General features: G+C 36.3%; 1 protein-coding gene across 1 annotated transcript in view; it reads left to right on the top strand.

Annotated features, from left to right (window-relative positions):
• The window catches only part of LRMDA (leucine rich melanocyte differentiation associated), a 1,241,357-nt gene extending 1,219,938 nt beyond the window's left edge, over positions 1-21,419 (top strand). Inside the window, exon 12 of the mRNA XM_066244152.1 lies at positions 21,066-21,419. The gene's annotated coding sequence lies outside the window, so the exon portion shown is untranslated. The remainder of the gene's footprint in view (positions 1-21,065) is intronic.
• The last annotated feature ends 1,514 nt before the right edge of the window (positions 21,420-22,933 follow it).

The raw sequence follows: 22,933 nt of genomic DNA on the forward strand, positions 1-22,933 counted from the left end.
GGGGAATAAGATCAGAGTAGCACAGAACAAACAAACCATCAGGCCTTTGTAGAGTACATATGCAAACACTTAGGGGACTTGAAGGACATTAAAAGGCACAGCAACCTATTCAAAAAATTGTCTTCCTACAAGTTTACCTGAAACTTTCCAGGTGGATCCCAGTAGGGGTGCATGCATATAATTAACATTTATAATCCTAAATGTTAATTTGTGGGTGGGGTAGGTAATAAATTACTTGTACATGTTAACATATTAGCATATCCTAATTTTTCTAAAGTAGCACAGAATGTGGCCTGGAGAGCATGTAATCTAGGACAAGGGAGTTTTGCTAAGGAAAAAAAGAGAAAATTTTAAGTATGGAGTGCACTGGGGGTAAGTGGCTCAATAGGGATGATATAAATGGTAGTACATTGGGTTTTGACGGAGCAGATCTTGCAGCAGAATTAATGTGTGGACTAAGTAGGTCGGGATAAATAGGAAGCTAGGGAACCGTGGGAAAGGAGCACAAAGGACAGCTTTCTGCCCCTAGGACAGGGGTCGGGAAACTTTTTGGCTGAGAAAGCCATGAACGCCACATATTTTAAAATGTACTTCCATGAGAGCCATACAATGACCTGTGTACATTACGCATTATCCAATACAAATTTGGTGTTGTCCCGGAGGACAGCTGTGATTGGCTCCAGCCACCTGCAACCATGAACATGAGCGGTAGGAAATGAATGTTTGGTAATACATGAGAATGTTTTATATTTTTAATGTTATTATTCTTTTTATTAAAGATTTGTCTGCGAGCCAGATGCAGCCATCAAAAGAGCCACATCTGGCTCACGAGCCATAGGTTCCCAACCCCTGCCCTAGGAAGTGCTGTTATTTAGCACTACCATGGTGCTTAGCAATATTTTCTACTCAAAGAGAATCATCTTTAATATAAATAAAGAGTGCCACCACTTAGTAATGTTTTACAAGTTTTTCTGCCCAAAACAATTAAACAGTGTAGCAAAGATGGATCTCTGTGAGAATAAAGATCATGTGTGTGATGGCTATGTGTGACTGCGGCTTGTGCCTAATATTCTGCAAAAAACATCCCCCAGGTAAGTTTCCAATCTGCTGGAACAGCTGAAAGATAAGGAAAAAACTTGTTGTCTGGCAATTTGTTCAAAGAGGAAAACTAGTTTCACATTCATGCCACGCCTTCATACATTTATTAAGTTCAGAGTTGGATGGATGCCTTGGCAAGATGACACAAAAGGCATTTAAGGAAAATGATGAAGGTCTCTATGTGGGGCTGAAGATGCTGTCAGTAGGATCTGACCATCCCGACCTGCAGGTAGTAAGTGGTAACTCAACTCCTGGGAGGTACGGATAATATCTAAGTTAACTGGATAGCCTACATTAACATGTGGAATAGTCCATAAATAATGTTTATGTTTACTTTAAATCAATATTTCCTTATATATATTGAAATATTTTCTTCAATATTGGAAATAGATATGAATTTGAAGGCACTGGAGGTAATTTCCTTTAAACACTAACTTTCTAATTTGAGTATTTGTGATGAGAGGATCAAAACCATTTTGTGGTGAGTTTAACCACAATATCTAAATCATTCAAGCTGTGGAGTTTTGAAATAGATATGACTTCATATACATTTCAATTCACAAAGGTTACATTTATTAAATCATAGTTTAAATAATAATAAATAGTGCTATAAAATAAATTCCCTTTGAAGCAAGATTTAAGCAAATTTAACACTCAGATATAGCATGTTGTTTTAGTTTTTCTGTTATTACTTTTTAATTTAATCTTTCTTAATAAAATGTATTCTAACCTCTACCCCATATATAAAGTTTTCAAGCCATTATTATAATAGAAACAGCTTTTCTAGACTTACTATAACTTAGATAAAATAATACCTGTGACAGCTACAAAATCTTCTAATGATTTTTTAAATGACTTGGCTCATCAGAAAATGTTATCAAGTCTTTCTGGACAGCCTGAAGTGTGCATGATGTATGTGTGTTTGTGCATGTGTGTGTTTGTGTGTGTGTGATTTCAGGATCTGAGGAGATAATTCCTATGTTAATGTAAATAATTTTCTAATTTTTCTAAGAACTCCATAATAAGACAGCTTTTACTCCTCCTGTTACCATGTTACATAGAAAAATGTATGTTTCATGACTAATTAGTTAATATTAATTTGGTCCCACATTTCATAGTCATTGATTGCCCTGCTCTAGCTCTGGTGTAACAGTGTCAGGATGTTTTTGCTTTTCCCCTTTTTAGATCTTTGAAACCTAATTTGAACACAACAAGACATTGTTCAAAGTATAACATAAAGCAATTTTGTTTTAAGAGATGTCTTTGATACCCAAAGAAAGATAGGTACATGAGTTATCTCAGAAAGTTACTGTATAAAACCAAGTTTCATTCATTGATTATCTGTATTTCCCTATTTGCTTACATTTATTCTCAGTATTCATAGTTCCTCATTTGTGTACAAATACTGTCTGCCAAAAAATGGCTGTATTGTCTGCAAAACTACAACATATACATCATCCACTTCTGTAGCCTCACTGGCTTCGTTAGATTGCTCAAACCCAGTGAATATAAGGATGCCTCTAAATGTAACACTTTTAATCCCCTCCTCTTTCTAAAGTTTTCTTTGGTATGTCCACTCAGATAACCCATTTTCAAAGGATCATATGATAGTATAAGTGGTGTGATCAGTACATTACTTGAAGTTCTAAGAGTGTACTATGATGATGGAGGTTACTATCACCAGAAAACAGTCAGTGTGTGTATCTTTACAAATTAGGTTTAGCTACTGCTGAGCAAATTAGACTTAACTGAAAAATATATAATCAAACCTTGATTCCAGTTTATTAGGGAAGGCCAGTAAGATTATACTTACGAATATTTGCATGTATGCTATAGATGCACATGATTGGGTTGTCATTTGTTAAAGTGGAGTTTATGACCCTTTATTGATTAGTTTGGTCTATGAGCCACTTTTGTTGCTATTATTATTAGAACCTTCTTACACTGTTTTATTCATGCCCACATGTATATAGCACATATGCATATTATAAACATATAAATTATTTTTCCTAGAATCATTTTGTGTTATTAACATTTTTTCAGGCACCACTATTGGCATTTTATAAAACTGTAGTAATCAAGAAATTAGAAAAAATATATATAAGGATTCTTCTATGTGTAAAGTGGCTCTAAATAATTAAAAACTCTAACACAGGGGTCGGGAACCTATGGCTTGCGAGCCAGATGTGGCTCTTTTGATGGCTGCATCTGGCTCGCAGACAAATCTTTAATAAAAAAAATAATAATAACATTAAAAATATAAAACATTCTCATGTATTACCAAACATTCATTTCCTACCACTCATGTTCATGGTAGAGGGTGGCTGGAGCCAATCACAGCTGTCCTCCGGGACAACACCAAATTTTTATTGAATAATGCGTAACGTACATGGGTTGTTGTATGGTTCTCAAGGAATTACATTTTAAAATATGTGGCGTTCATGGCTCTCTCAGCCAAAAAGTTTCCCAACCCCTGCTCTAACATGTGGATTTATATTTTTAAATGGATTTTTTTTAGAGATAGAGGAAGGGAAAGAGACAGAGATAGAGACAAAGAGAGAAACAGTGATTCATTGTTCCACTTATCATGTCACCATTGGTTTATTCTTGTATGTGCCCTGACAGGGAATTGAACCAGCAACCTCAACATGTCAGGCCAAAGATGATCCAACCAACTGAGTTTCCCAGCCAGGGCCACATTTACTTTTGATTCCTTCCCACCAGTAATGGGGCACTGATTTCTCTAGAAGTATTTTTCAATAATTCCACAGTCCAGGTTATTTTCTCTAATTTTGAAACCTTCTTTAAAATCTAGGCTACTCCATGTCTATAAAGATGTACATCCATGCACTAACTTCACAAATATTCTTTGGGTCCCATCAGCATGCTAGAAATTAGAAATACAAGATGAATAAGAGGATGTCCTACTTTGGGACAACTTATATCTGGAAGAGACTAATATATACACAAATAATTATATACTGTGATAACCCCTAAATTAGAGATTGCACCAAAAAACTACATGGATTAAGGCACAGAAGTGACAGTGAGAAGTCAATTCCAAATGCAACCTAACCTTACTTATAGTAACATATTTTTTGTAATGTGAGAGGAGGGGAGATAGAAAGACAGAATTCACCTGGCAACCCCCATCCGGGGCCAATGCTCAAATCAACCGAGCTATCCTCAGTGACTGAGGCTGATGTTGGACCAACTGAGCCACTGACTGCAGAACGAGAAAAGAGAAAGAAGGGGGAGAGACAGGAGAAGAGAAGCAGACAGTCATTTCTCCTGTGTGCCCTGACTGGGGATGGAACCCAGATGTCTGCAGGCTGGGCTGATGCTCTATCCACTGAGCCAACTGGCCAGAGCCTCTAGTTAACATCTTAATTCAAGCTGCCATTATTTCTTACCTGGATTATTAATATTAATCCTTTTCAGTCTCCTGATTCTACACTTGCCCTCCTATAGCCTTAACAGAAAATGAAGTGCAATCTTTTAAAACCATTAAATCACATCCCATGGTTCTGCAAGCCATTTCCCACCAGTGGCTTCCCATCTCACTTGGGGTAAAAATCCGGGTCCCTACAAGATACTGCATGGCTCCATGCAATCTGTTCTAGAGAAATCAGTGCCTCGATAGTTGTGAGAGTAAAGCACAAATTAGTGCAAATATTTCCCACTCTCCCCTCACTCTCTCTGCTCCAGTCACGCTGGACTACAGTGAGCACATGGCGGGTCTGGACTTATTGCTGCTGCTCAGGTCTTTACTCCAACGCCACCTCATCAGCGAGGCCTTCTCGGACCACACTACCTAACGCAGCACCTGCCGTGCTGCTCCACATCCCTTGCTTTGTTTTCCTGTTGCACTTATCACTGCTTGCCATATTACACATTTATTTGTTTTGATATTTTTTGTCCAAACAAATGGAAGGACTTGTTCTGTTCTAAGGCTAAAGAGTGTCTCCATAAGTATTTTATGCATAAATGACAGAATGGTTCCCATTCACAGAGGTCTCTTAGGCTATGTTCACTGGCATCTTTTGCACAATAAACAGAATGAGTTTCTCTCATCAAAGGAATTTTCATTTGAGAAGTCTTCCCCCTTTGTTTTATCATCTGGTTCAAGCAAACAAACTACTTCGTTCATCTTCAGAACGACATACCATGTGGAAGCCTGAGGCAATGAAAACGGGTTAAGATTGAAACAGGAGAGGAAAACGAATGTCAAGAAGCAGAGTGACAAGATGATACGCTACTTGATGTTGGATGGATTTGAGATGCTGCGTCCGCCTTACAGGGCCTTTTTCCCCAGGCCCCTCCCACGCAACCAGCGGCTGTGCGGTTGGGCTGTGCGGTTGGGCTGTGGACGCACGTGAATATCCTGTATCAGAGACTGCGAGTGGGAGCTCTTCTCTTTCTTTCAGTTAAAATTTTCAAAGAGAAGTCCAATTTTTATTATAATGCTTATATTTCATGATAAGTATAAGTTATATACAATTATAGCAAGGTTTAGAGAGGAATGCAAAAGCACAGTAACATTATGTATAAAACTAACTCTTCTTGGACATTATTCAGTTATTTTACCCAGAACTGACAGACCTAACTTATTTTAACTTTGTAACTTAGCATCCAAACCTTCTAAAATGTCTGAGTGATAAGTGTAAAATGATGAGATCTTTTTCCCTGTTTAGAGTGGGGCACGGAATTCATGAATCTAGTTAAGTAATGATAATAATCACCTGCACAAATGCTGTAATAAATCCTTGCAAGTATTAACTAATGTAGTCGTTCAACAACACTGTTCTGAAAATAAGGAAAGGAAAACCTGAGGGGCTCAGCACCGCGGGTCAGGGCGCACCCAGACTGCAGCTGTGGACTCCAGCCTTGCACCTCGGGCTCCCCAGGCCCAGAGTCCGGGCCCTTCCCCCGCAGCACCGGTACTCTCCTCTTACTTTGTAAAATCTACACTTTTCTATTGATGGAGATATGTGTCAAAGCATTTTTAAAACTTCTCTTTTGGAACAAATTTTGAAACTACTTTACAAATCATTCATAAAGTAATGCTTAATGTAAACAAAAGGGGAAAATGGCATTATGTAGCTCTGTGACCCAATTCATTCCCTGGAATAAGTGTTTTTAAAAGTACACTCTATACAAACCTAAGCTACCTTCAAATTAAAAATATTTTTTTCTTCTTTTCCAAGTGAGAGGAAGGGTGATAGAGACAGACTCCCGTATGGACCCCAGCTGGATCCATCCGACAACCCCTGTCTGGGTCCAATGATCTGCCCATCTGAGTCCAGCTCGCAACCAAGCTATTTTTGGCACCTGAGCTGGAGGCTTCATGGCACCATCCTCATCACCTGGAGCCGATATGCTTAAATCAATTGAGCCATGACTGCAGAGAAGACAGAGAGAGAAAGAAGGGGGACAGGAACAGTGGAGAAGCAGATGTTCACTTCTCATGTGTATCCTGACTGGGAATTGAACCCAGGACTTCTACATGCCGGGTTGACACTGTACCGCTGAGCCAACCAGCCAGGGCCAAAAGTACTTTTTATGATTTCAGATCTTTGGAAACTTGTTGTGGGCACTTGGCAGAGTGTAGTAAAAGAATGAATAGCCTGGAAATTCCACATCTTGACTCCTACCTTTCACTGAGGCAATCAGTAGTTATATTGAAAATTTGGGAAAACTCCATTTAAGCAGGTGATTGTGAATGGTGCACCAGAGCCAAAAGGTCCTGTTCTCTTTCTGCTCTGCTCCCGACTTGTTCAGCGGTCTGGTCTTCAGTTTTTGTGCCCGGTAAGGGAGGAAATGGAAACTGGCCAAAGGCCACTGAGTCTAACACTCCTGAAGATGGACAGGGATCACCAATGTCTCTCCAAACTTTGGATGTAGTGATTTTGTGAGCTATAATGTAATGTAAGTGCTTTGCAAAATAAAGTGCTACCCACATATAAATAATTATATGGTAAACTGCAAACTGAAGGCGTTTTCTAAAAAAGAATTTAAAATATTTTAGGTGATCAGTTTCATTCTGAGGATCAGGACATAGCTTCTCAAGATGATTGCTTTTAAATAGATCAAACCAGAATACTTACATTCTTTCTCAACTGGGGACTACTAGTCACCATTTTGTAGCTGAGTCTCATATATTCAATTGTATACTGCTTTAGTGTTGTGTAGCCGTCATGGGGGGATTTTTCATGTGTCATGTTTTCATTTGGTAATAATCATTCAAGACTTTTACTTTATGACATCACCATAATTAGAAGGTATGAATTAAACATTTCTTCTGGTTTCTGTTTATCCCTCAGGGTTAGACTAGAGTGAAGCAAGGGAGGCACTCACCTTGGGTGTAATTGTAAGTGGGCAAAAAACTTTCTCAGTAATCAAGATAAATCATATTTGAACATAGGGTCTTAGAGATTCAAAGTTAATGCACAAATACCATGACGAATAAGACATCACATGTTAAATAAACCCTTTTTCCTTAGCCCAGGCTCCAATATGGCTCAGCAGGGCACTGTTTTCGCCTGCTCTGTTCTGTCCTTAGAGCATCAGAGGTGGCCCACATCCACGTCCCGTGCCCTGCACTCAGTGCGTCTGTGTGACCTAGACGGGCACGTTTTCCGGTGGTTGCTCAGAATCTCCCTTTCCCTGCCGCCCCATCGCCTTCCATCTCTCCTCAGCTCTCTGACCTGTACTCAATGCTGTGCGTCTGACTTCAGTGCTACTTCTCATTTTGGCCATTAGGTCTCATTTTGTTTTAGTAATTTTTCAGACATTCCTCCTAGTTTGAGTCTTCTAACTGGGGCCTTTACCCTTCAGCCTAGACCTTTACTTTCCCCAGTCCTCAGGTCTCCAGTTGCCTTAGGTGAGAAATTCCATTTCAGGCCAATGGAATGCCAGCCCTGCCCAGGTGACACCCCTTGAGGGAGATGGAGGGGATTTGAACATCACTTATTTGATGTGTATTTAAAAATCCTTAGTACTGGTAACACTCAAAACTGGTTTAATTTACAGCTAAAAACACTAATCTTTGTTGTGGCTAGCTTCATTACTGAAGGCTAAGTTTTATCTGTGATGGTTTCTTTTTTTTTTTTGTACAGGGACAGAGAGAGAGTCAGAGAGAGGGATAGACAGGGACAGACAGACAGGAAAGGAGAGAGATGAGAAGCATCAATCATCAGTTTTTCATTGTGAGACCTTAGTTGTTCATTGATTACTTTCTCATATATGCCTTGACCATGGGCCTTCAGCAGACCTAGTAACCCCTTGCTCGAGCCAGCGACCTTGGGTCCAAGCTGGTGAGCTGTGCTCAAACCAGATGAGCCCGTGCTCAAGCAGGCGACCTCGGGGTCTCGAACCTGGGTCCTCTGCATACCAGTCTGACGCTCTATCCACTGTGCCACCACTTGGTCAGGCCTGTGATGGTTTCTTATTTTCACACTTTCCCATTTAGTATTTAAAGAAATTCCCAGTAGTTCTTCCCATGAAAGTTGTTTTTCTCTTCTACACAGTTTGGCAGAAACTGCGAAAGACTGGCCTTCTGTCTGTTACATGAGGAGGATGAACTGTCACATTGGCCTTTCCCCCTAATTATAAAGCACTATTTTTCCCACCTAAGGTGAGCCAAGAACTAGTGTAGGTATATATAAGGTCCGGAAAGTTCTGTCCATTTTTGGAATAAAACAAAATACAAATTATTCTTACCGTCAATAAACTTTATTAAATAATATAATTGCCATTATTATTAATGATTTCTTGCCAGCGTGAGGGCAATTTGTATATCCCATTTTTGAAAAATGTATTATCTTTTGATGCGAAAAATTGAACCAGTGCTTGTTTGATATCTTCTTCATTTTTGAATTTTTTGCCCTTCAAAAAATTTTGTAAGGACAAAAACAAGTGATAGTCGGAGGGTGCTAAGTCCGGGGAATATGGTGGATGCGACAGACATGCATCTGTAGCATTTCTTCCTTGTTGAAATTCGTAAAAAATACAGTGGCATAAACGAACTTTATCAGTAGCCATGGGTACACTATCACTTCACACATAAGACTAACGTGAATCAACTTTGTTTTAGTTAATTTACTATGTCTGTATGTATACATTAAGTGATAAAAATAGAGAGGCACACATGCGCCAAATAAACATGTGCTTACGTGTCAAAACTTGTGATAGAAACGGACAGAACTTTCCGGCAGACCTTATACATACCTACACATAAACATATATGTGTATGTATATATAGATACATAGGGAGAGTGAGAGATAGGAATATAGGTTCCTGTAGGTTCCCTGACCAGGGATCAAACCAGCAATCTCTGTGCTTTGGGTCAAACCCTAACCAATGGAGCTTTCTGGCCAGGGCACATAATCCCTACATTTTCATAAAAATAGATGCATGTGAAATGTTATGCACTGGGTTTTTCTTTTTGTTTTTCTGTTTTGTTTTGTTTTTTATTTTGAATTTTTTCCCCTTAATATCCCCTGCAGAACAAGATGGATGGTGTGAAGGTTATTTTGTGTGTCAGATTGATTGGCCCTGGATTGCCCAGGTTGAATATTTCTGGGTGTGTCTCTGAGAGTGTGACCAGATGAGATTAGCGTTTGAGTTCATGGACTCAGCAGATTTTCCTTCCCAGGGTGGATGGGCATCCTCAATCCATTGAGGGCCTGAACAGAACAAGAGGCAGAGGCAGGTGGGAGTTGCCCCTTTTCTCCAGCCTCAGCACTTGAGCTGCAACATTTTAGCTCATCTTCCCCGGCCTTTAGACTAAGATTATACCATTAGCTCTGCTGGTATAATGCTCTCCATGCTTTTGGGTTGAGACTAAATTACACCACCTGCTTGCCAATTTGTAAATAGCAGATTATAGGACTTCTCAGGCTCCATAATTGCATTTGCCAATTTCTCATAATAAATTATATATATTTTATATATTATTTATATATATATATTATATAACCTCCTATGGCTCAGTTTCTCTTACAAACCCTGGCAAATGCAGATAGAATAATATTGTGGAAAGGAAAAACTAAAAAAGGTATTTTGGTCATGAATGCATACATCTATACATACAGGTTCAAATATAGATAAAATGATGGATAGAACAATATGGAGATAAAGAAAAATAATTGTAGTTAGAAATTTGTAAACATTATCATGCAAAGTGTTTCAAGTGTTAGTTTTAAGCTTTAATGACTCTGGAAGTTTAAATGGTATGCAGTTAAAGATCTCTCAATTTTCAGGAGAATTCTTTATATTGCTCCTCCACTTATTTACTCTTGTGGGTTTGGAAAGTAAATTTTTTGTTTTCAATTTTTGGGGGTGGGGCAGTTTATGAATGACAGTTTTTCAGACAACAGCTGAGTGGAGAAAAGGTCTTGTTTACCCACCTAAATCCCCTGACCTGTCTCCATTAGACTTTTTTCATGGGGTCATGTTCATATTGCCCTGTGTTCATCAAAACCTTCGTCTCTGGAGGATGTTAAAGGCAAAGTGGCAAACACAATTCTTAGGAAAGTTTCCATGCAGTTTGAAAATTGCCTAGGTTTGTGACCCAAGACAGTCATTATGTTCAATATTAAAAGAAACATACCAGTAGTATAAAATATAGTTAAATTTTCAAATATTGTTAATGTAAATCAGTAGCACTTGCACTTCTGAAATGATTAAAACTACAATCTGCACTAAGACTCTCAGGATTCCCTGAGTAATCTAATCTAGATAGATAACTTGGCTTTAATGTGTTAAGAAGTATCTTTTGTGAGTCCATGATATGCCTGTTAACTTTATTTATTGTCTTTTGGGGAGAGGATATTAACAGTTTTGATATGATTAAATTTCTTACTTTTATAATAAATATATGGGAGAGGAACAAGGGTTGTGATGTGTCTGAGGCAATCCTTCAATACCTTGAGATCATAAAGATATTCTCCTATAATTTCTTCTAAAATCCGCACATTTAGGTGTTCAATCCCTCTGAAATGGATTGTGTGTTGGTGTGATGCAGGAATAGAATTCAACTTTTTGACTACATGGCTGGTTTATTCTACTTCATTTTTTTTCTCTCCTTTTCAATGCCATTTCTGCCATTGCTAAAGTTGTGTATATATTTGAAATTGTTTCTGGACTCTTCTGTCTTATTCAACGTGTGTGCCTTTTCCTGTATCAGTATTACCCTATTCTAATTTCTATAGCTGTGTGATTTTCCTCCCTCTTTCCCTTTTTCTCTTCCCTCCCTTCCTTTTTTCTTCCTTTCACCAACTTTATTGAAGTATGATTTACATACAATAGAACAATAAATTCCTTCATTATAAGTTTAGAGTTCAGTAATTTTGTGAAATGTGTACACCTATGTAATCACAACCCCAGCCCAGATATAAAATACTCCCATCACCCCTGAAAGTTTCCTTATACTCCTTTGCAGTCAAAACCCCCAACCCTACTCAACAACAGACTTATTTCTGTCACTTTAGATTGGTTTTGCTGTTTCCAGAACATCATATAAATGGAGTCATATAGCATATACTTATTTTGTGTCTGGGCTTATTTGTTAGTATTATAATTCTGGGATTTATCCTCATTGTTGCTTTTTATTACTGACTAGTACTTCAAATACCACAGTTTGTTTTTCCCTTCTCCTTTGTAGACATTTGCTTTTATTCAAGTCCAGGGATATTTTTTCATACTCTTTTATTGTGGTAAAATATACATAACATAAAATTTACCATTTGAACCATTTTTAAAGCATATAATTCAGTGACATTGAATGTATTCACAGTGTTGTACAATCCTCACCACTATCCATATCCAGAACTTTTTCATCATCCTGAACAGAAACTCCACATGTATTAAATAATAACTCCCCACTTCCTTCTTCCTGCCAAATTGCTTATACTTTCTGTTTCTATGAATTTGCATGTGGTAGGCACTTTATGTAAGTGGAATCATATGATATCTATACTTTTGTATCTGGCTTATTTCTTTAGCATGTTTTCAAGGACTATCCATGTTATGGCATGTATAAAATTTCATTTTTTAAAAGACAAATAACATTCTATTATATGTATATTCTACATTTTGTTTATCCATTAATTTTTTTTTGACATTTGGGTTGTCTTTAATCTTTTGGCTGTTGTGAATAATGATGCCATGAACATGATATACAAGTATCTGTTTGAACCCCTGCTTTCAATGTTCTTGGGTATATGCATAGGAGAGGAATTGCTGGATCATGTGGAAATTCTCTGTTTTACTTTTAAGGGATCTGCCACATTGTTTTTTATTATAGCCGCATCATTTTCAACCACAATATACAAGGGTTTCCATTTTGGTGGACTTTTTTCTTTGTTTGCTTGTTGTTATATTATATCCATTTAGAGGTGTGAAGTGGTATCTTATTTTGGTTTTGATATGCATTTCCTTTATGACTAGTGATGCTGAACATCTTTTCATGTGCTCTTTGGCCATTTAAATATGGAGAAAATATCTATTAGTGTCCATTTTTCATTTCTGAAGTGGGTTATTTAAATTTTTTAAAATTTACTTATTTAATTAATTGTGTTTACATAGATTCTAGGGTCACCCTGAATGCTTCCCCCCTCCCCCATATTCCCCTCAACATCTCCCTTGCCCCCCTCCCTACAGCACCCTACCCCCTTCCCTTCAGGTTTATCTCATCCTATCATCCCCTTTCCCTCTGTCCTCTTTTCCTCTGGTCCCTTTGATCCCTCCTCTGTCTCCATGCTGTTCCTCAGTTCTCACTGTTCCTTGGATTCCTCAAATGAGTGAGGTCATATGATATTTTTCTTTCTCTGCCTGGCTTATTTCACGTAACATAATAGTTTTCAGGTCCATCCATGTTGTCGCAAAAAGTAATATTTCCTTTTTTTTCCATTGTGTATATGTACCACTACTTTTTAATTCACTGACAGACACTTGGGTTGTTTCCAGATCTTTGCTATTGCAAACAATGCTGCCATAAACATGGGGGTGCATTTCTTTTTTTCAGTCAGTGATATGGTATTCTTGGGATATATTTCTATAAGTAGGATGGCTGGGTCAAAAGGCAGTTCCATTTCTAATTTTTTGAGGAATTTCCATACTGTTTTCCACAGTGGCTTCACCAGTCTGCATTCCCACCAGCAGTGCAGGAGGGTTCCCTTTCTTCACATCCTCCCCAGCACCTATCGTGTGTTGTTTTGTTAATGAGTGCCATTCTGACTGGTGTGAGGTGGTATCCCATTGTGGTTTTAATTTGCATTTCTCTAATGCAGGAGTCCCCAAACTTTTTACACAGGGGGCCAGTTCACTGTCCCTCAGACCGTTGGAGGGCCGGACTATAAAAAAGAACTATGAACAAATCCTTATGCACACTGCACATATCTTATTTTAAAGTAAAAAAACAAAACAGGAACAAATACAATATTTAAAATAAAGAACAAGTAAATTTAAATCAACAAACTGACCAGTATTTCAATGGGAACTTTATGCCTGCTTTTGGCTAATGAGATGGTCAATGTCTGGTTCCATATCTGTCACTGCTAGCCGTAACAAGTGATATGACGTGCTTCTGGAGCCCTAACGCATCTGTCCCGCATCACCGGAAGTAGTACTGTACGTGAGCGACACCGTGCTTTGTGGCGCCGCCATATACAGTACACTGACCACCAATGAAAGAGATGCCCCTTCTGGAAGTGCGGTGGGGGCTGGATAAATGGCCTCAGGGGGCCGCATGCGGCCCGAGGGCCGTAGTTTGGGGACCCCTGCTCTAATGATTAGTGATGTTAAACATTTTTTTAACTGTCTATTGGCCATCTGGGGGTTATTTAAATTTTTTGAGTTGTAGGAGTTCCTTATATATTCTGTTTGTTGGCCCCTTATCAGGTATGCCATTTGCAAATATATATTTTCTTTCATTCTCTGGGCTGCCATTTTATTTTCTTTTATTCTTTGGGCTGTCTTTTGTTTCAAAAACATTTTAAATTTATCTATTTTTATTGTTGTTGCCTGTGCTTTTGGTTTCATATCCAATACAATTATTGCCAAATTCAATGTTGAAGATTTACTCTCAATGTTTTTGTCTAAGTGTTTCATAGTTTTAGCTTTGTAATTTAGCCTCTGGTCTATTCTAAGTTAAATTTTTTATATAGAATAAGATCCAATTTTATTCTTTTGCATATAGATATCCAGTTTTCCTAGCACCAATTATTGAACAACTTCCTTCCCTCATTGAAAGGTCCTGTCCATTCCATTAGTGTATATTCCTGTCCTTATACCACACTGTTTTGATTATCATTACTTGAGATACTTTGAATAATGCAATGAACATTCTTGTTTCATGTCGCTTTTTGAATATATATTTTTATTACTTTTGGGTAAATAGTTACCTGTGTAATTACTGGGCTATATGCTAAGAGTATGTTAGGCTCCATTTAAAACTTCTAAACTATTTCTGAAGAAGTTGTACCAGTTCATCCTTCCAACAGCAATGTATGAGAGTGCAGTCACTCCCCATGGGAGCCAACAGCTAGTGTAGCAGCCTTTGAAATGTTTAACCATTATATTTTAAATGTGGTGTTGTAGTTTTGTGATTTTATTTGCATTTCCCTGATGATTAGTAATTCTGAGCATATTTTTATGTGCTTCTTGAGCATTCATGTCTCTCTTTTTGTGAAATATCAATTCAAATATTTTACAAGTTTTTAGTTTGTTTGTGTGTCTTCTTAAGATAAAGTTGCAAGAATTCTTTATATATTCTTGATACGATTCATCAGATATATATTTCAAACATTGCTTCCCAATCATTGACCTGCCCTTTTGATTTCTAGACAGTCTTTCAAAAACAGAAGTTAATTGACAGCTGTGAGAGGAGCTGGAGGTTGGGCAGCTGAGTAAAAACAGTAAATGAATTAAGAAAAAATACTTATAGACACAAACAATGTGGGGATTGCAGGAGTAAAAGGGGATGGGAAGAGGTAGAGGAGGATAGAGGGGGAATAGATGGTGATGGAGGGAGACTTGACTTGGGGTGGTGAACACACAATATAATACACAGATGATGTAGAATTGTGCATCTGAAATTTATTAACCAGTCACCCCAATAAATTCAATAATATTTTTTAAATGTTTTCATTTTTAAATAATTTCAGACTTACAAAGAAGTTGTAAAAAATAGCCCAAAGAACTATCTGTATGCCTTTCAACCAGCTTCCCTAAATGTTAACATTTTTTATATAATTATAATACCATTATTGAGACCAGAAAATTAACATTGAACAATACTTTTAATCTACTAATGTCCTTTTACTAATCCATGATCTAGAAGTTCATTAGAAGTTAATTAATTTTTCTTATGTTTTCTGAGAACCAGGTTTGGTTTCACTAATTTTTCTTTCATGTGTGTATGTGTTTCATTTTGTTAAATTTTGTTCTTACCTTATTTTCCCATTCAGTTATTTTGAGGTACTTTTCTCAGTTTGCTAATATGGGAACTTAGATAATTCATTTTTAAAACTGTTTTCTCTAATATATATTATATAAAATATAATATAATTAAAGCAATAATTTTTTTCTAAATACTGTTTTAGCTTAACCTTTTATACATTTGATATGTGGTGATTTTTATATCATTCTTTTAAAAATCATTAATAATGTAATTTATGATATCTTGTTTGACTTGTTATTTAGAAACGTCTTGCTTAATTACAAAATATTTGGATATTGTCTAGATTCTTTTTTGGTATGTATTTCCTATTAGATGTGTATAAGTATGACAAAATATACCCTGTGTGATTTTAATCCTTCTAAATGTTTGAGTTCTGCTGATAGTCTAGCTTGGTGGATGTTTTCTGTGCACTTGAAAAGAATATATCTACTGTTATTGTTAGTATGTTGTCCTATAAATGTCAACTAACACAAATTGCTTTACATTTTTGTTTGTCATTTATGCCTGTATGGATACTATATATACATATTTATTAATTACTAAGACATAAATGTTAAATCTTCAACAATAATTGTAAATGTTTATATTTCATTTTAGTTTGTAAGTTTTTGCTTTATGTATTGTAAAGGTCTGCCATTAGATACTGTTTACACATCAAGAATGATTATATACTCTGGATGCATTTGCCATTCTCAATTTTTAAGTGTCCTGCCATATTTCAGATAATATTCCTCATCCTGAAACTTACTTGGTTATTAATATAGCTATTTCAGTGTTTGTATGGTTTATCTTATTTCATCTTTTTACTTTTAACCTGCCTTTGTATTTACATTTATTTTTCTATTTATAGCATATAGTTTTTTCTTGTTCCTAAAGATGCTGAAGAACCTCTGCCTTCTCATGGAGTGTTTAGATCAGGGGTAGTCAACCTTTTTATACCTACCACCCACTTTTATATCTCTGTTAGTAGTAAAATTTTCTAACCACCCACTGGTTCCACAGTAATGTTGATTTATAAAGTAGGGAAGTAACTTTACTTTATAAAATTTATAAAGCAGAGTTAAAGCATATAATAATAATTACTTACCAAGTACTTTATGTCAGATTTTTGCTAAGTTTGGCAGAATAAATCTTTATAAAACAACTTACTATAATTAAATCTATCTTTTTATTTATACTTTGGTTGCTCCGCTACCACCCACCATGAAAGCTGGAATGCCCACTAGTGGGCGGTAGGGCCCAGGTTGACTACCACTGGCTTAGACAATATACATGTAATAAAATTATCAGAATATTTGGTTTCTATTCTACAATCTGGCTATTTGCTTTCTATTTGTATGATTTTCTTTTTTTTTTTTAAATAATTTTATTTTTTTAATGGGGCGACATCAATAAATCAGGATACATATATTCAAAGATAACAAGTCCAGGTTATCTTGTCGTTCAATAATGTTGCATACCCATCACCCAAAGTCAGATTGTCCTCTGTCACCTTCCATCTAGTTTTCTTTGTGCCCCTCCCCCTTTCCCTCTCCTTTTCCCCCCTCCCCCCGTAACCACCACACTCTTATCAATGTCTCTTAGTTTCACTTTTATGTCCCACCTACATATGGAATAATGCAGTTCCTGGTTTTTTCTGATTTACTTATTTCACTTCGTATCATGTTATCAAGATCCCACCATTTTGCTGTAAATGATCCGATGTCATCATTTCTTATGGCTGAGTAGTATTCCATAGTGTATATGTGCCACATCTTCTTTATCCAGTCATCTATTGACGGGCTTTTTGGTTGTTTCCATGTCCTGGCCACTGTGAACAATGCTGCAATGAACATGGGGCTGCATGTGTCTTTACATATCAATGTTTCTGAGTTTTGGGGGTATATACCCAGTAGAGGGATTGCTGGGTCATAAGGTAGTTCTATTTTCAGTTTTTTGAGGAACCACCATACTTTCTTCCATAATGGTTGTACTACTTTACATTCCCACCAACAGTGTATGAGGGTTCCTTTTTCTCCACAGCCTCTTCAATATTTGCTATTACCTGTCTTGTTAATAATAGATAATCTAACAGGTGTGAGGTGGTATCTCATTGCAGTTTTGATTTGCATTTCTCTAATAGCTAAAGAAGATGAGCATCTTTTTATATATCTGTTGGCCATTTGTATTTCTTCCTGGGAGAAGTGTCTGTTCATGTCCTCTTCCCATTTTTTTATTGGATTGTTTGTTTGTTTGTTGTTGAGTTTTATGAGTTCTTTGTATATTTTGAATATTAGGCCCTTATCTGAGCTGTTGTTTGAAAATATAATTTCCCATTTAGTTGGCTGTCTGTTTATTTTGTTATCAGTTTCTCTTGCTGAGCAAAAACTTCTTAGTCTGATGTAGTCCCATTCATTAATTTTTGCCTTCACTTCTCTTGCCTGTGGAGTCAAATTCATAAAATGCTCTTTAAAACCCAGGTCCATGAGTTGAGTACCTATGTCTTCTTCTATGTATTTGAACGATTTTCCTCTGCTTCTCTGGTCTCTTTTTCTGCCTTCTTAATGGTAAATTTACCATATTTTCCCATGTATAAGACACACCCTTTTTCAAAAAATTTGGGGTCTAAAAACTAGGTGCATCTTATACAGTGGTTGTAGAAGTGTGGCATTTAAAATGTCATAGATGGAACTGAGGACGAGGCAATGTATGAAGACAGTGATTTGTCATCAGACACAGATGAAGACAAGTTAATGGATGACAGTTTTGACAGTGATGAAGAGTTGTATGAATTATATGATGAATAAAACTTGAGTTCAATAACTATGTAATACATTTTTTTTCAAATTTCGGGCCCCAAAATTAAGGTGTGTCTTATACATGGGAGCATCTTATACATGGGAAATATGGTAGTAGCTTTAGCATTCTAGCATTCTAACTTACTTTTTTTTTTTTTTTTGGTATGTGAGCTTGTTCTAGGGTTTACGATAATAATTTTCAACTTATTGCAATATGTCTTTAATTAATATTTACTTTCAATGCAGTATCTTACTTTAACATAGGATGCTGCCATTCCCCCATTATCCTTTATATTATTGTCATAGATGTTATTTCTACATATTTATAAAATGTATAATAAATTTTTTATTTAAACAGCCAATTATCTTTGACTTTTAAAAAAAAAATATTCCAGAGACAGAAAGAGAAGAAGTGGAGGGGACAGAGAGAGAGTGAAGCACCAACTCAGTTTCATTTAGTTTTTCCATTTAGCTGTGTACTCATCGATTGTTTCTCATGTGTGGCCTGACCAGGGGTCGAAACCACACCTCAGCATGCCGGGATGACACTCCATCTACTGAACCACCTGGCCAGGACCCAATTATCTTTTAAAGAAATTTTAAGAATAAGGAAAAAAAATTATACACTTTTTTTTATACTCACATTGACCATTTTCAGTGTTATTTCTTGATGTAAATCTGACTTTCTTTTTGGAACATTATTCTTTAGCTTGAAAATTTTTCTTGAACATTTCTTATAGTGTGATATTGCTTGCTATAAATTCTCTGCTTTAGCTTTTTTAGTAATAGCCTTGTTTCACCTTCATTTTTGAAGAATATTTTCACTGATGCAGAGTTGTAGGTTGACACTCTTCCCCTTTAGCACATTAAATATGTTCTTTCACTGTGCTCTGTCTTGCATCATTTCTGATCTGTGGTCATTCTTATTTCATTCCTCTATATATTGATAGAATGTGGCTTCCTTTTTTGGCAGTTTGTAAGGTCTTTAATCACTGGCTTTCAGTAGCTCAATTATGCTGTGCTGTGGTTTATTTTTGTTTATTCTCTTTGGAGTTTGTTGTGCTCCTCAAATCTGTGGGTTTATAGTTTGCATCAAAACTGGAAAATTTTAGTTATATTTTTTTATTTTTAGGAGTTTATTTTTTCCAGATTTGCCTTTTTTTTAAAAAAAATAAATTTTTCCAACTTGGTGAATTACCTGTAGAGTACATGGGGTTTAATTTTTCTTTTTGTTATACCTGCTAAATCTCATTATTATGTTTTTTTTTAATAATTCTTCTCCTCCTTCTCCACTTCCTCTTTTCCTTCTTTTTTATTGACATTTTTGCCAAGACAGCATGTGATACTCTATTCTATAGAATAATTCTATTATGCAATTTTAAATTGGCCTTTGCTAAGACCTTGTGGGTATCAGGAATTCCAGAGTGGATATTATGCTTACTTTATGCTTGTAATTTCTTTCCTAAGAGCAGTGTGTGAATTCTAACTCCATATCTCCCACACCTAGACTTGTCAGTGAATGAATCTTTTGTGAATGCATTTTTTATCACATATTGTTGAGAGCAGCTGGTTGGATTCCATGGCATGTCCTTCCAGACTCAAATCCTTCTTCAGGAGCTCAGGGTCAGTTCGTTGATCCTAAAACCTTCTTCCCTAACCATTTATCTTATAACCAAATCTGATGGCCCTGTGCACCATCTCCCCTTTATTTGTATACTTAGCTATGGCTTTGAGTTATTCTTTCTTCCTTTCTTTTGAAAGCAGCTGATTTTCTTTTTCTACTTTCAAGCTCATTCATGTGTGTGTATGTGTGTATTTTAATACTTCGTAATGTTTGCAGTGGTGGGAGTTTCTTTCATGAGTTATAGTAACTGAAATTCTTACATGTCTTCATTATTAAATATGAGTAGAAAACAAAAAATCACTATTTGAAGACTAAAATGTGACATGAGATTGATTTTAACATAAACAAATAACAAAAGTTTTCAAAGGAAATAGAGCTTTTAAATAATGAAGAAAAGAACACAAAAGAAACCCTTTATTGATATATTCAAAGACGTGTAAGCTGACACTGCATTCACAACATAACAGGATGCTATGAAAAAGGAAGGTTTAGAGAAAAAAAATGAGATCTTGGTGATTAAAATAATCTGCCAAAACAAAACAAACTTCTGAAAAAAGAAAAAAAAATAGGTTGAAGGATTTAAAGGAAAAAAAAATATTCCAGGATACCTTTCTCTTTTAAGTAGAATGAAAATAAGGAGACAGAAATATAACAGAGAAAGTAAGTGACACAAGATTTATCCAAGAGCCCTAACAGTCAAAAATTAGAAGTAATTGAAGGAATAGATATAAGAAATAAATGGAGAAAATATCAAAGAAATATTGGAATGTAATTTTGAAGAACTAAAAGATATGATAAATGACAATAAATGGAAAACTCAATGTTAAATTCAGAATATTAAGGATAAAGAACTTGCAGAGACTAAATAAATAACTAAATCAGATAAGTGAGACACCTCTGTAGGACACCCTGCTAACATTACTGTAACTGTTATATTATGGTAGAAAAATACTTTCAGTGTTCTGATGAAAATGATTCTCAACTTGGAATTTTAACCAAAGTATGAGACAAATGTGAGATCAAAGTAGGAATATTTTAAGACATGAAAGAGATAAAAATATGTTCCCCACAATGACTCATTCTTTTTTTCCTTCCCCATAGGTCTGCAATGGAAAACAGTTTCTGCTTAAACACCGTCCAGCAATACATTCCCCTGCCTTCCTGGCAGCTATGGATCTGTCCAGTAATTTCTGGTGGATGTGTTGTGAAGGTGCTTCAAGGAGAAGTCCTTAAAAATCAACGATTGCTTCCCTTTTATTATTTTTTCTAATTTGTAAGTCTGGTAGCTGGAGATCTAACATTCATTTTTGGCTTCTTTGGTTTCCCTGAGAAAGAAAGCCAGAAGTGGAACATAATGGAAAAGAAAAATGGGAAACTAAGTTTCTGGTGACAATATGAGTCCCCCATAGCTACTCTGTACTGCCAAGTTTTTCTTTTAATAGGGAAATAAAAGTATCTTGCTTCAGTTACATATATTGTTGATTATGCTCTTATATGCAGCTATACCTAATCCAAACTGACACAGAAAGCTACTTGAGGATATATGTCAACTTATGACAAACTGCCCTGTCTCTTGTCTCCCTGCCACACACACTCACTTTATTTTTGCATTCAGTTGCCCATGTTATTATATTCTGAGCAATGATCTGTAATGGACATGTTTTGAAAGGAGATTCAAAGAAATCATAGAGTTAATTCAAGAGAATTATCAAAGGAAAAGCTAAGAGAATACCTATGCCTAAAGAATATAAAAAAAAAATTTCAAGAATAAAATAAAAGCCCTGGCTGGTTTGCTCAATGGATAGAGTGTTGGCCCTACTTGTAGACATCCCAGTTCAGTCTCTGGTCAGGGCATACATGAGAAGCAACTGACCATCTGCTTCTCTCCCCCTCCCTCTCTCCTTCTCTCTTTCTTCCCCTTCTGCAGTCAGTGGCTTAGTTGGTCTGAGCATTGACCCTGTGCACTGAGGATAGTTCGGTTGGTCCAAGTGTCAGCCTCAGGTGCTGAAGATAGCTTAGTTGTTGAGCATCAGTCCCAGACAGGGTTGCTGGATGGATCTTGGTTGGGGCACATGTGGGAGTCTGTCTCTCTATCTCCCCTCCTCTCACTTAAGAAAAAAGAAGAAAAGAAAAAGAATAAAATAAAGGCAACTAGAAACTCCATGGAGAATACAAAATGTTTAAAATGGCATTACTTTGTTCTATAATTAACTATGTAGTCACAATGGACATTTGGTGGCAGTAGCAGGGAGGAGGCCCTGTGAATTTGCCCCAGGCCCGAGGCTACCAATAAGTCTGTCTATGGCACTGCATCCTTCAAAAAACTACTTAAACAATAATTAAGGCCCTTAAGAAGGAGAGTTTTATTTTAGAAATGATCACTATTTGCTTCAGCTACAAATTTTTATTCAAATTACCAGTAAGCAAATTGTGAAAAAAAATTTTAAAGACTTATATTTAGAGAGGAGAAAGAGAGAAAGAAAGAAAGAAAGAAAGAAAGAAAGAAAGAAAGAAAGAGAAAGAGAGAGAGAGAGAGAAAGAAAGAAAGAAAGAAAGAAAGAAAGAAAGAAAGAAAGAAAGAAAGAAAGAAAGAAAGAAAGAGGAAGAACAGGAAGCATCAACTCTCACTCTCATATGTGCCTTGACTGGGCAAGCCTGGGGTTTCGAATTGGCAACCTTAGTGTTCTAGGTTGATGCTTTCACTGTGCCACCACAGGTCAGGCAAAAAAAAGAAAAAAAGAAATTTAAAGATATATTTAAATGTTGATCAGTTTTCATGGACTTACCTGATATGTGGTGAGGTTTTGGTCAGCCCACTCTTATTCTGTTTGGGAAGGTTATTTATTATACATAGATTATAATTTATATTCCACTATTTCTGGTAACTTCTTCAGTAATACCAATTATAGCATCTTGCAAATACCTCCGTAATAGGTAAAAAATATTTTACCTGTTTATCTAATTGATGT

Source organism: Saccopteryx bilineata, chromosome 9, assembly GCF_036850765.1.
Source record: "Saccopteryx bilineata isolate mSacBil1 chromosome 9, mSacBil1_pri_phased_curated, whole genome shotgun sequence".
NCBI lineage: Eukaryota > Metazoa > Chordata > Mammalia > Chiroptera > Emballonuridae > Saccopteryx > Saccopteryx bilineata.